The sequence below is a fragment of the Lonchura striata genome, chromosome 1 (assembly GCF_050655825.1).
Source record: "Lonchura striata isolate lonStrDom1 chromosome 1, ASM5065582v1, whole genome shotgun sequence".
Classification (NCBI taxonomy): Eukaryota; Metazoa; Chordata; class Aves; order Passeriformes; family Estrildidae; genus Lonchura; species Lonchura striata.
The window spans coordinates 49026485-49036634 of record NC_140703.1 but is presented as its reverse complement, the minus strand read 5'-3'; positions in this window follow the sequence as shown (position 1 = coordinate 49036634).

Genomic DNA, 10150 nt, shown 5'->3' with positions numbered 1-10150 from the left:
CCTCTCCTGAGGCATTCATTAAAAATCTGTGGTGTTGTATATTATGTGCTACAGGACGGAGACGAAGATGACTTTCTCAGGTCTTTCTCAGCACTATGACATATGTTCTTTGTGACAACAGGCATATCACTTAGGAGGTCTTCCAGACTACATATATCCTGTTGAACAGAAAAAAAGATTATTTTACTGATAGTCATGTACTACTACTAAAATGTATTCAAATTTAAAAGAAGGGTTTCTGTTTAATTACAATACATATTTACTAAACAAACCACAATACTTATCAAAATGGAGCAGTTTACATGTTAAGTAGGTTGATGCCATAATCATACTGTTTTGCAATCATGAATACAGAGCAGAACTAATCCTGTATCTCAGAGATTGAGGGTTAGGCAAATTATTTCCTCAGAGCTGCAGAAAGATGTGTCAAAATCAAGATTCAAAAGCAGAAATGTTTTGAATAAGACTTATGAAACTGCTAGTTTATACGAAACCTACATCTTAATTATTTATTGCTTCACTCAGGTATCTGATGACATTTGGGATGAAATAGGGTACATGGGACATGCTCACATGCCTAGGAGGGATCACACAAGACCAGGGGAGTATCCAAACCCTTCTGATTCAGGACCTGAAAGGCAACATGATATTCTAAGATATATTAGAATACATAACTATGCTCAGGCAGCTGAATCAGGTCTTTTCACTTCCTTTTTACTCTTTGATTTTATTTAGATTTACATAGGTGATTACTCAGCTTACTTACTGGCAGAAGACAGAGAAATACCTTAAAACAACTTCAGTCACATGACTAATTCCTAAGGTGTCAGTAGACCCGAAATTTTTTGATTTATTTGGAGTCCCGAGAAGAAAATCCAAGAACTTGTTACCAGGACTTCATACCCTATCTCAGCAAGCAGCCGCCGGAGAGCACAGATGAGCTCTGGATGGGCCCTGGTCCTCTGGTGTTGGATCCTACTCTTCTCTCTCTCATGAAGTACATGCTTCTCATTTTCTTTTTCATGGTCACTGTCTTGCTTTAGTAAGGGTATTCTCCAGTTTAGTGCTGTCACTAAAAATCACATGCCACTCTTCCTCCCTCCTCCAACTGGAGGCAAAAATGACAAAGATAATGGGTTGAGATAAGAACAATTCACTGGAAATGTAATGAGATAGGAAAATGAACAATAACAGCAGCAATATTAATAATAAAAAGTATAAGAAAATAAATGTTTCACACAGAAAAACTCTGTGACAGTAGACAATATCAGACAGCTCCCTAATCACATTTTCTTGACCAAAGAGAGCCCCTGCTCCCTGGAAGATACTCCCCTTCCCCTGTGTTGCTGTTCACGACCATTACAAACCCCCACACCCCTGCACCTGGCAATGAGGTGAGGTGGTACAGAAACCATGTCCCAGACATGCCCCTTCCTGGCTACTGCAAAAATTAACCCTCTCCTGGCTAGAACCAGGACAGCCACACAGGGGCAGGGAAAGTAGGATTTGATGTGCATTTGACTACTGTAACCAGTATGAACCTGAGATTTGGTTTCCATAAGCATCCCAGGCTATCAGCAGAATATATGGCCTGGATTTTGAGACAAAGATACAGCTACAATTAGTAGAAACCAGCCTTTACATAGCTTATGACAATCTTTGAGCTAAGCTAACACAATTTTTACCTGCTGTGTTTTCCACAATGTCTTCAAAAGTTGAAGAAGGTACTAGGGATTTACTTTAAAAGAAAGAAAGGGTAAATTTTTTTAAATTTCTAGGATGTTGAGATTACAGCATTGTAATACCCACATTTTCAGTCTATAGTGAAGAAGGCTGCTGTTTTCAGTTTTACAATATAAGGTAAAAACATAACACAAGAGTACTCACACTGGGTCAAATTAAAGATTTATCCTGCTGTTAGTTTTGAGAGACATTAGACACCTTGGCAAGAACATGACAAGCAATCAAGTGAATGTACTCTCCACTATATTATCTGTCTAAAGCAATCTAGGGTGTCCCAGATGAATGTCATTTATAATATGAAATAATCCTTCCAAAGGAAAACCACACGGAGGTGGACAGAGGTGTTGTCTTTGTTTTTAATAGTCCTTGATAGATTCCTTTTCATGGCTCTTTTCCCAGCTGATTTTTGAATCATCTGAGAAAGAGATATTTGAAAAATCACTTCCTCTTTGTTCTGAACCTGAATTTTTCAGTCTTCATGTCCCTCAGAAGTGCTCTTCAGAGCACTTATAGCACTATCAATGAAAGAAATTTCAGTGTAATCATTAACAAGTGGTTAGCCTAAACTTGTTTTACATACGGAACTGAAAAGTCTCTGTGTAGAACTAGCAGTTGGTGTCTTACTGAGCCTGAGCTTTAGATAGCAACAGAGAAATGAAAGGTTCTTTATTCTGTTCTCACTGCCAGTCTCCTTCTGAGAGGATGCAGGATTTAAATATTCAGCAAAGTGATTTCCACTGATATGATGAAAGTCTTAATGATGAAAGCCCAGCTGGAGAGTTGCACCTTTTACAGAAGTCTAACACTGTGTTATTACTAGCATCCTGAAAATAATTTGTGACAATAAGGAAAGAAATAGGGCAATCAATCAGGCTTCTACTTCCTATTTCAACCAGAACACATTCGAACAACAGATTGTAAACCAAGATCTTTCAGTGCTCCAGTTTAAGAAACCTTTTCTTGCTGATGTGTAGTCTCAGGAGGAAGAATTCTTGCAAGTTCTTCCTTGCTTGTAGTGGTCCACATGTAATTCAATGTAAATTCATAAAATAAATTTCTGGGGTAATTTGCTGTGTCTTTAGTCCACGTGCACACATGCTGCATTTTTTTTCCATAATAATATCTTTTTCCACAAAGAAGACTTATGGCTTAAAAGTAAGTGCAAACAGAAAGGAATATTAATAGTAATAAGCTTGTGCCAGATTTCATTACCAGCTCTGGTAAAAAAGGAGCTCAGCAGCTTTGAATAATGGAATCTGTTTGATCCTACTCACTGTTTCATAGATTCTGATGGAAAACTCAAGAACTAGGTAGAGAAAATGCATTGATTATTTCATTAAAAATGGAATACATTTGATAGTAATACTATTTCAAAAGAGTAATGTTAAAAAAAGCTAATACCTAGATAAACCTCAGGTTGAATAATTCTCTTTTTATTTTGGATCCTGTGTGTTAGCCTTCTTAACTGATTCTTGGATCTTCTTGTTTAGGAATTTCAACCAAGCAAGTTTCTAAATATGTTTTGCCAATGATGCCAATTAGACCCAATAGTAATAAAAATGGCATAGTTACAAGTCTTCTAAAATGTGCTTTTTTTCTATATGAACGAAGTAAGGCCTAATATCTAGACTTAAACCAACAGATCCAACTGAAAACTTGTCTATTGACATAGTAAGTGAAATTTCCTCTTTCTACAGATGTTGTTCTTCCAGAAAAGTGTATATCAAAATGCACTAAATATATTAATGTGTTGTTTTGATTTTTTAGGAAAAGGAAGTCCTACAACCAATTTTTTCCTTTTTTTCCTTTTTTTTTTTTTTTTCCTTAATTTTATCATATTTATAAAAAGCAGAGAGGATAACCAGCAATAGAAAGCTGTTTCTAGAAAGTAGGAATAGCTTGGTACTCCCTGAAGGGATGACCTGCACTCCAGGGAGTGGGATGTCTCCTAGAGCCCACCAAAAAGCACAGATGTATCCTGCCACAGGGAGACCCTCAGGACAGAAGATCCCATTGGATTTTCTGGTCTTTGCTCAAACATGCCCTGTAGGAACCTCCAGCTCTGTCCACTCTATGAATATGCATAATTTCAAAGGCCATCTAAAATAATGCTCCAGCCTTTCAAACTTCCCCCCAGGGAGGATGCATTTCCAAGAGAGTGATTTTGTGCCACTAGTAGTCAGACTTTTATAGGAGCAGCACCTTGCATTTTGCAGTTTTAAACTCAGCTGCTAAGTGGTTAGGTCCATAAAAAATCTGAACCTGAAAGCAGGAAGTGATTTATTCGGAACTTTTAATTGAGACCAAAAAAAAAAATTACTTTTAATGAAGAACATCAGAAGCATGGCATTTTCAAAACTCTTTGTAAGGAAAAAAGGAAAGATATAGGAAAGAAATAATCAGTGTTTCCCTCTTCAGCCTTCAGTGTATCATGAGTATTTTTTTTTTTTCCTTGCTGTATTGAGAACCTTCCTTTCTGCTGTATTGTGTCTCAGGATTAGTCACTTTTACATTCCTGCTCCCTACATTTATTTTACCAATTTGACTGGAGTATGACAGATCTTATCAGGTTTGGCAGGGTTTGTTTTGATGATGAATGGCTCTGCAAGTCTTTGCTTGCAAAGTATGACAGTCCACGTGCATACTCTTAACTCTCACTCCATTTATTAGTTTAGTTGTATGTGTTTTCATATAATTCTGTGTATTTTAATTGAGATGTAGATATCTAAAAGCACATTGGAGGGAGGTCTGGAAAACAGTGCACAATGCTATGAAATGACATTGAATTTCGAAGTGATAGCAGATATAAACTTTTAAAAAATTATTTTCCAGGCAAGATCTTATTTGTGAAAATAAACAGTACTATTGTAGACATAAGGCTTAAATTATGTTCATTTGAAAATTTTACAGTTGTTTTCATTTGGCCACTTTCATGATCTTCTATTAATAATTTATAAACAGTCATGAGAAAAGATTGCGCAAGTTAGAATATCTGGGAAATGTTTATTCTTTTATATGTATACCTAGGCAACGGAAATAGTTTTACTTAAACAAAATAATTCACTATTTGTTATTTTATGTTTTAGAAATCTGACATCTTCTCAGGGAACAGATACCATGTTACATGATGTAGGCAGCTTAAAGACACAAAGGAAATGTTTTGTAAATGCATAATCTAAAGTTCATAAATTATTTATGTATACAACCTAATATTTAGAGTCCTTGCTCATATTTTAGTGACTGCACCACCATCTCATTGCCTTAAATGGAATTTCTTACATATCCAAGCACTTGCCAGCCTGAACTGTCAATTCCAAGCATTCCTTGATAGTGGGGAGTCATAAAATACAATTTTCTTATTGACTACAAATTAAACTGAACTGTTGCATAAATAATTGATTTTTATTGGCTTATTCAACACTATATTTGTGTGGTGAATAAGCTCTTTTGATCCAGGATTTTGAGAAAATATAGGCTGAAGTGGAAAACAAATACCAGAAAAGGTGGTATAGTTTCTTCACTCACTGTTTTGATCTTGGCTTGTTACAGGGATCAGTCTGAAATGAAAACAGGCTCTCAATCAAACTCCTATAATAACCTTTTAATGTAACATCCTCACTTTCAGAACTGAAAGAATATAATTTTAATTTATCCAGTTAATTTTTAAAACATGTCTTGCAAAATCTGAAACAAGTGAATATCAAGTGGAAATTCTGTGCTTATGAGTCCAGTTATTCACTGATGATTCATGTAATTACATATTGATTTGGTATAATTATCTGTGCCATCAGCATAGATAACCACATTATTAGTTCCTCAAACAGCTTCGAATAATGTGTGAGAGGAGCAGTTACATTATCATGTGGGATTTGAGCCACCTGGGGAAGGAGCCTTGAGATGTCATGAAGAAACCAGTGCACCACTCCAGGAATACCTGGCAAGTTTGGAAGGAGCTTTGACCCACCTGGTCTAGTGAGAAGTGTTCCTGCCATGGCAGGGGGGTTGGATAAAGAATTTTACCTTCCAAATCAACTGATTCTATGACTTTGTGATTTCCTGGAAGTTACAGAAATAAAAGAGTACAAAGAGTAGGATTGACTGAAGTTACTTAATGTTAAATCTCATTAGGATGGAAAATGGTGAATTAATCACTCAACTAGGAATCAATATTTTCTTAACATAACTAATAAGAATTGGATTCATATTTTATATTTAGCCAAAGAATGACCCAGTCATGAAAATACATGGAACCTTTGAAAGCTATTTTCCTGAACTTGAAAGAAACTGCTGACATAATGAAGGAAAAAGTTCCTATTAATGGGTTGTTTGGGAGAGACCAACAGATAAAATAAAATAAAAAAAAAAAAAATAAAAAAAATCTGCTGCACTGCAGACTCTAACTAAGAATACAACCACTGGATAAAGAAAGCTGTATATAGAGAAATTCTGTATTTGAAGGAGGAGAATTAGTTCATATCTTGCAATGTTAATGAAGTACATTGTGTTTCATCAGTAGCTGTAACAGATATTAAATGAGAAAGAGTGAAACAATTTGGAATCCAGTAGATCTTATCAGTATTAAAGGCATTGGCAGATGAGGTTTTTGAGACTTTTGTGTTGATTTTAAACAAGGCATACAACATGGGGGACTTTCCAGAATGCTGAAAAAAAGCTAATGTTTTTCTAATATTTTATGAGAAATATTATATGAGAAGCATTTTTTATGAGAAGTATTTTATAAGAAAGTTTATGAGCCACATATCTTTATACTAATTCTGAGCAAAAGGCTCACAAATGAAGCATCCACAAAATAATTAAATGTAATTAAACCTTATCAAGCTACTTCAGGGATGTTGATATTTTTTCAATAAATATATAGGCCTGCTTTTCAGGCTGATTATTATGACAGAAATTTAACCTTGTACTGTATTTGACTTTATTTCATATGACATCTGAAAAATTGCAATATAGAAAATTCAGGAGAGACAATCTTGTATCCTTACTTCAAGCAGGATCTTGAAAAATTAGGAAAAAAATTGAGATGTTTCAAAATGGACCTGCAAACCTCTTTTCACAGTTGTCATGAAAGCATATTGGCTACTTCCACAAAATCCAAGTCTTTTCATTACAAAAATTAAGACATTTTTCTTATACACACCTATACTCCATGCAGTCTCACTGTAGGTCTTTTTGGCTACAAGCACTTAATGTTGCTTTTCTTTGATGCAAGCAGAGTTAGCCCAGCTTGTGAGGGAAGGTGATTTCTAAATGTTGTTAGGCAGGCATGTGCTAGAATTCACAGATGAAGAGGCCACTCTCTTAGTTCATGAAAAAGACAAATGAAAGAAATAAAAATCTATAAATTCATTGCATCCATTCCCACATTGAACAATAAGAAGTGGGCAGGTCTATAGCATCTTGGAAATTTGGGAACCAAGCCTGGTTTTGAGTTGCAGTTTTTCTGTCATCCATGCTGCCCACACACTGGTCTCACTTACACTCCAGTTTGCAGAAAGTCACCTGTTTCTCTGACTCTCTCAGGAAATTTCAGGATTTGTGGGGTTGGGACAGGAAAGGGAAGCAAGGTTCAAAATATATGCAGTTGACCCAAGCCTCATGGTTGTGCAAACTTAATATTGAGCTCAGTATATCTATCAGCATAGCCATCAGAACAAGTTCTTTGCTTTATTTAGCAATGGGCAAATATTCATATTCTTTCATATTCATTCTTCACTATTCCAGATCTTATATTCTTCTTCTTTCCTCCTGACTGAACTGAGAAGTCTGTGGGGCTGGCAGCCTTGAACTGATGTGAACTGGGTCTGCAAAGATGGAACTCAGTTTTTGTGCAGAGCTGTGGGTTTATCTCTATCCACATCTCTCTCAGGGATGAATCCTTTGCTTTGGAAAGACAAGTAAAGCAGGTGGGACTTCAGCAAACTGTATCTCCTCCCTGGGATCCTCATGGGGGTACAAAATCGAACTGACAAAAGGAAGGCAAAAGAGATGTTTTTTCAGAATGCTGATTATTACACAATGAAGAAGTCTATGGGAGCCCAGGGGAAGAGCTGCATTTAATCATATCAGCACAAGGGTCTATGGTCATGCAACATATACTACAAAAGTTGGCTGACCTTTCTTTGCACCTTCAGCTTCAGCCTCCCGTCCAATCCCCCTCTCACTCTTCTGTTATCCAGCAGAATCTGGAAAGAAATCATTAAACCACATAGCTGTTCCAATAGCAGCTGCTTGCAAGGCGGCCTTGGGAGTCCATGTCAATTCCTGTGCTGTGCAGGGCTGCTCAGGGCTCTCATGTGTGTTCCTGGCAGCTCACAGCCCCAGCACAAAGTTGTGTGCAGGCTCTGAAAACGAGTGGAAGGAAATGAAAGTGGAAAGAAGGGGACAGCTTGGCTCCTTGTATGAATTACCTGTGTGAAGGAAAGCTAGAGCATTAGATTTTATGGAGCTTCTCCTTCATTTTCTCTTAGTTGTATTTCTGTTTGACATTTTGGATTTGCCTGATTTTTCTCTATTTCTTTCTATCTCCTTTTCCGCATTTTCCACTGTGCTTTTATGTACCTTCACCTCTTTTTATATTCTTTCTCACTCTCCCCTTTATCCTTCTATCTTTTAAAATGATTCAATTTCCTTTTGATTTTAGAAATGTTTATTCCATTTCTCTCAATTTCCTCACATATTTCTTTACTTTCTCTTTTTCCTCTCTGCTGTTCTTCCTAAACTGCTTCTCTTCCTTCCTTCTCTCCTTGATTTACACTACTCTGCTGTTTTCTGCACTGCCCCCTTTTCCCTCCCTCCCTTCCTCCCAAATTCTCTCTCCGTCATTCCCTATCTCTGGTTGCAGGTGCTGCAGCTGCGGCAATCAGAGACACACCAGGAGGGCTGGAGTGGGGTGGAGGGTGGTGGTGCTGGGGAGGGGCTGTGCCACATGAATTCCTCCCACCCTGCAAGCAAGAGGAGGAGGGTTCTGCCTGTGCAGGTCTTGGGACAATGGTTCCTGTCAACAGGATGGGGGAGTTTTATTTGAACGTGGGAATGTCCCATGAAAATTAAGACATCTGGCACTCTTACATTCCACGTCTGACTTCGGCTTCATCTGCTGCCGTTATGAGTGTCATAAACATGGGTAATTTCATGAGCCATAGGAGTCAGACTACACAATAGATTGCATTGCAGATGGTATGCCTGCCCTTAAAAGGACTGGGTCTTGCAGAATTGCAGAGATTGCTGTTTGGCATATCCTGGAAAGGGAAACAGGAACTCAGGAATGAAAGATTCCACCAGTGTCATCACACACAAAGTATTAAAAATATTGCAGTCACAATTTAAAATCAGAAAGGAAAGAGAACAAAATATTCATATTAAAAAGAAATTATGCACCAGTAATGTAGGAGCTATTGTTCAGTACTGGTCTTAAGCACAAAATAGTAGGTATCACATTTGTGTGCCTCAATTAGTAATTTCCCAATGATCTATCTAGAATTAGTGAAGACATCTCAAGGAGATTATTCACAGCACCTAGGCTGATACTCTGCTCTTGCTAGGACCATCAAAGGGTGTGTCTCTCTTCTAGTCTGGGCTGGATTTGCTTCTCACCACACCATGATTCAAGTTAGTCTTCCTCTTTCCTGCTATTTCAATGCCTCAGAATTCTGCATAGCTTCCTGGAATATTTTTCCACAAAAATAGGCAAACAGATATTTTCCTCTATGCATTTGCTGTTCTGGTCCTGCCTTTTACTTTGAGACCACTGAAGCCATTCCCTCTATGTTGTAGCTGTGGGTTGGTTTGCAGGTACTGGTCAAATTTTTGGCCCCAGTTATTTTGGGATGTGTAGCCACACTGCCAATCTGATAACCAGCAGAGGGAGCGTTAGTTAGATCTCTCAGTGCCCATGGCTGTTGATGCCCCTGAAAGGAAATGGCCATGATGTAAATAGCAGAAAGTGTTCATTTAAACAGAAGAGATAACATGATAGAGATGAGTTGCCAGATGGATGAGACTATTTGATGAGAGGAATGTTTTCTCTAAGCATTAAGAGGATCATATGCACAATGTCAGATGAAAAATAAACTGGCAAGAATTTAATAAATATCATCTGCTTAATCCAGATTTTTTTTGTTGTTGTTGATTTAAATAAAATTATTGTGCAGAAGTTTATGTAAACAATGCCCCTGTTGCTTTCAAGAGTCTGTACTTCAAATTTTGTCTCCTGAGGTACAGCTTAGGGGCAAAGGGGTAGTGGTGACAGAGGCTGCAAAGGGAAACAGGTTTTTTTCTTTGGGAGCTGCATTCCATTTCACAATGATTTCTCATCTTCTGTATGGGATAGAGTTAGCTGCTTCCCAGGAAGTCACCTCCTTTTGTTCAGCCACATGGTAGATGTTCC